Raw genomic sequence first — 5,151 nt, forward strand, 5'->3', positions numbered from 1 at the left:
GTGGAGGGTGTTTAAAGATCAACTGCACTGAGTACAGGATAGGTGTGTTCCCATTAGAAGGAAGGACAGGGATAGAAAGATAAGAGAAGCTTGGCTGTCCAGAGAGGTGATGAATATTGTCAAGAAGAAAAAGGACAAGTATGTAAAGCTTCAGGTTAGGTTCGAACGAAGCACATGAGGAGTATAAAGAAGCCAGAAGAGAACTAAAGAGCAGAATTAGGAAAGCCAGGAGGATCAATGGAAAGTCCTTGGCAAGTAGAATCACCGGTGAGATCCCAGAGGTCTGGGAAGTGGCTAATGTTGTATCTCTATTTACTAAGGGCACAAGGGAAAATCCTGGGAACTATAGACCGGTGAGTCTCACATCAGTTGTAGGAAAATAGCTCGAGAAAATTCTTCGGGATAGGACAGATGAGCATTATGGACAGCCAGTATGTCTCTGTGAGGGGCAGGTTGTGTCTTACCAACTCGATTGGGTTTTTTGACAATGTGATGAGAGTGATCGATGAGGGTAGGGCAGTGGATGTGGTCTACGTGGATTTTAATAAGCTTGGTTATTAAAACTTGGTGGTGAAGTAGAAACAGACACTGTTTACCCATCTTGCAGCCTCAGTAAAGCAGCCAGCGTAATCAAAGACCCCACCCCGGACATTCTCTCATCTCCCCCTCCCATCGGGCAGTAGATACAAAAGTCTGAAAGCACGTACCACCAGGCTCAAGGACAGCTTCTACCCCCTCTGTCATCAGACCCTTGAACAGACATCTTGTACGATAAGAGGATCTGTCCTGGGACCAGTATGTAAGTGTCATTACAAAGAAGGCATGACAGCTTTTCGACTTTCTGAGAAGTTTGCACAGATTCAGTATGTCCCCTAAAGATTTAACCAACATCTATAGATGAGTGGTGGAGAGTATTTCTGACTGGTTGCATCACGGCCTGGTATGGAAACACCAATGAGCAAGATCAGAACAGTAGTGAATACAGCCCAGTCCATCACAGTAAAAGCCCTCCCCACCATTAAACACATCTACAAGCAGCATCCACCATCAAGGACCCCACCATCCAGTCCATGCTGTCTTCTCACTGCTGCCATCGGGAAGGAGGTACAGGAGCCTTAGCTCCCACACTACCCTTCAAACCATCAGGCTCCTGAACCAGTGTGGATAATGTCAATATTTATCTCAGTGTTTCTTAAATACCCCTAATATAGCTGAATCTACCACCACCCCTGGCAGGACGTCCATGCACCCACCACTCTAGGTTTAAAAAAAATTACCTTTGAAAATTATGACCCCTAGTATTAGCCACTTACACCCTGGAAAAATGTCTCTGTTTGATTGATGCCCCTTACCATCTTGTATGCCTTTATCAAGTCACCTCTCATCCTTGTCTGCTCCAATGATAAAAGATCACAAGGCAAAGGAGCAGAAGTAGGCCATTCGGCCCATCGAGTCTGCTCCGCCACTCCACCATGAGCTAAACTATTCTCCCATCTAGTTCCAATTTCCGCCTTTTTCCCCATGGCCCTTGATACCCTGACTAATTAGATACATATCTATCTCCTCCTTAAACACCCTCAATGATCAGGCCTCCACAGCTGAATGTGGCAACAAATTCCATAAATCCACGACACTCTGGCTAAAAATTTTCTCCTCATCTCTGTTTTAAATGGGTACCCTCTAATTCTAAGACTGTGGCCCCTTGTCCTGGACTCACCCACCAAGGGAAACAGCCTCGGGGAAAAAGCCTGAGCACACCCTCTAAAGCTTCCTATCTTTCCTGTATCCATCTGGCCCAGTCTGCCCTGTCAAATATGGGGAGTTCAAAAACATTGTAAAATCTGTGGTGGGGAGGAGGGAATGGGGGAAGAGTGAAGGAGACTGGAGGGGTAGGAGGGGGAAAGACTGAGGTGGAGAGAAGACCATGGGGAGAGGAAGGAAAGTGGGGAGGAGGCAGCTGAAGAAGTGGAAGTGGAGGAAGACTGAAGGTTGGGGATGGGATTAAGGTCTGGGGTTTGGGATGAAGTAGGGTGACTGGGGTGGGGGGAACCAATGCTGAGAGGGAGCCATGGGAAGGGGTGTGCTTGTGGGAAATTTTCTGGAAGTTTCGCTTTAAGCCACACACTGTTCTGACTTGGAAATACATTGCTGTTCCTTCAGCATCTCTGGGTCAAAACCCTGGAAATCCCGAAATCAATGTGGGTGTCCCCACATATCAAGGACTGCAGCAGATCAAGAAGTCAGCTCACCACCCTGACTGTCTCAAGGACATCCCTTGGATGAATAAAAAAATTACTGTTGCCCAGGGGTTGCTGAGGGTGGATGTGCAGATGGGGGTTGTGGTTGGCAGAGAAAGACGATGGGGAACGTGAGCTGTACATTAACACTGAACATCGTTCTGTCCCTCAATCACAGACTCCACACTCGGTGATCCGTGTGTAACCCACACCGTCCTGGATCAGCCCTGGAGGAGCACGAATTGTTACAACACTGAGTGTACTGGTGGACAATGGATGGGTGATGGAAATCTTGCTGTGGGATGGTACAGATTTCACAGGTAAAGTGAGGAGATAATCACTGAGAAACTGGACACAGAAGGGGAATGTAAACAGGGGAACAAGGGGTGTGTGAATGGGAAATGCAGGGAGACCGGGATCATCAGTGACTACACTGAGATGGGGAGTAAATACAGGGAGAGGGGAGATCCCACATTCTCGGGGTAGAGACAAGGGGGAGGTACAACAGAGAGGGAATTCCCAGGATTGGGGTGTTATTGACCAGAGACAGGGTACGGACAGGGTGAGAGTAATTTCCCATGTCTCTCTGAGTGAATAAACTCCCTCAGATCAGGGACTGATTCTTTGATTGTTGTTTCAGTTCCGGAGGATGGAAGATTCCCGAGACGGTCGTTCCACAGGATCGCTGCTTCGGGAAGTACCCAGGCTGGTTAAACGGTAGGGTCAGAGTTTACATCATTGGGGCTTGGTTATTTTCGGAGAAGGTCAGACGGATGACCAGATCTCCTCAGATACAAACACAGAACTCCACCTCCCTGAGAGGACTTCCCACAGTTACCCAGACCGCACTCCAGACCTGGATCCTTGTGGAGTCTGGTGGAGGAGCTCCGGCTTCCTGGAGACTCCCAGGTGTTGGGTCATGGTTCCCTGTATTCAGAGCTGGAGAATTCTCTGAATGTCGGTGACATTTTTACAGTGGCTCCGTCTGGGCTTTGCATCTAAACCCAAAGTGAGGAACATCAGGGGTGGGGCTTCAACAGCTGTCAGTCTGATCAGGGGTGGGGCTTCACCAGCTGTCAGTCACATCAGGGGTGGGGCTTCACTAGCTGTCAGTCACATCAGGGGCGGGGTTTCACCAGCTGTCAGTCACATCAGGGGCGGGGCTTCACCAGATGTCAATCACATCAGGGCTGGGGCTTCACCAGCTGTCAGTGACATCAGGGATGGGGTTTCACCAGCTGTCAGTGACATCAGGGTTGTGGCTTCACCAGCTGTCAGTCACATCAGGGGTGGGGCTTCACCAGATGTCAGTCACATCAGGGGTGGGGCTTTACCAGATGTCAGTCACATCAGGGGTGGGGCTTCACCAGCTGTCAGTCACATCAGGGCTGTGGTTTCACCAGATGTCAGTCACATCAGGGGTGGGGCTTCATCAGCTGTCAGTCACATCAGGGGTGGGGCTTCACCAGATGTCAGTCACATCAGGGGTGGGGCTTCACCAGATGTCAGTCACATCAGGGGTGGAGCTTCACCAGATGTCAGTCACATCAGGGGTGGGGCTTCACCAGATGTCAGTCATATCAGGGATTGGGCTTCACCAGCTGTCAGTCACATCAGGGGTGGGGCTTCACCAGATGTCAGTCATATCAGGGCTGGGGCTTCACCAGATGTCAGTCATATCAGGGTCTGGGCTTCTTATTCTGTCAATCATACTGTGTCAGGGCCTCACCTGGTGTCAGTCACAGCATGAGAGGCATTTTTGTTACCAGACTGAACCCCTGGGACTCTCAGACCAGGTGCTGTAGGGAGGGTGGGGTGGGGAGTGTGCAGACAGCACATCACTGCTGACTGATTTACAGTGGGTCCTGATTCATATTCCTTGCTGTACTGTGGGGCCGGGTACATTTTACAGTGTTTATGAATCTCATTCCAGGTCCCCATCCCAACATGGGAGAGGGGGAGGTGACCAGGACCGTCTGCTTCAGCAAGGATGTAAAACTCTGTGAGAAGAACCAGGAGATCAGGGTGAAAAACTGCTCCGGTTACTTTGTGTATTGGCTGTGGCCTACAACCGAGAAAGATGCTGTATACTGTACAGGTGGGTCACGTTCCCCAGTGACACTGCAGTATGGGGGGGGGGGTGGGTGAGGGAAAGTGTGAAAGTCTAATGTATCTGATTCTACCACACCTTGTGGGGAATTTCAGTTACTCACAACTCTCTGTGTGAGGAACCTGTCTCCGAATCAGGTTTAATATCACTGACTTATATCGTGGAACATGTTAACTTTACGGCAGCAGTACATTGCAATACATGATAAATAGATATAGAGAAAACAAACTGAGTTACATCAAGTATAGATATGACTATTAAATAGTTAAGTAAATAAGAAGTGCAAATGAACAGAAATGTGAAAAGTAGTGAGGTTGTGTTCATGGGTTCAATGTCCATTTAGGAATCAGATGACAGAGGGGAAGAGCTGTTCCTGAATCACTAGGTGTGTGCCTTCAAGCTTCTGTACCTCCTACCTGAAGGTAACAGTGTGAAGAGAGCTTGTCCTGGGTGGTGGGGATCCTTAATGATGGATGTTGCCTTCCTAAAGCATTCCTCCTTGAAGATTTCTCAGATGCACAGAGGCTAGTACCCATGATGGTAAATTTTGCAAGTTTTTGCAACTTATTTCAATCTTGTCCAATCGCACCGTCCCCACATACCAGATGGTGATGCAGCCAATCAGAATGCTCCACTTGCGGGGGGGGGGGGACGCCACTGAGCAGTTTCTATTAAAGTCAGGCAAGCCATCCTCGGAGAGTGAAAACAGAATTCTCCTCAGATGCTGGGTTAAAAGCTAAGGAGGAAATGGAAAGAGTTCATGAAGGGAACACTTGACCGTCTTCACAGAGAAATGGACGAAAG

Source organism: Hemitrygon akajei, unplaced genomic scaffold (assembly GCF_048418815.1).
Source record: "Hemitrygon akajei unplaced genomic scaffold, sHemAka1.3 Scf000151, whole genome shotgun sequence".
Taxonomy (NCBI): domain Eukaryota; kingdom Metazoa; phylum Chordata; class Chondrichthyes; order Myliobatiformes; family Dasyatidae; genus Hemitrygon; species Hemitrygon akajei.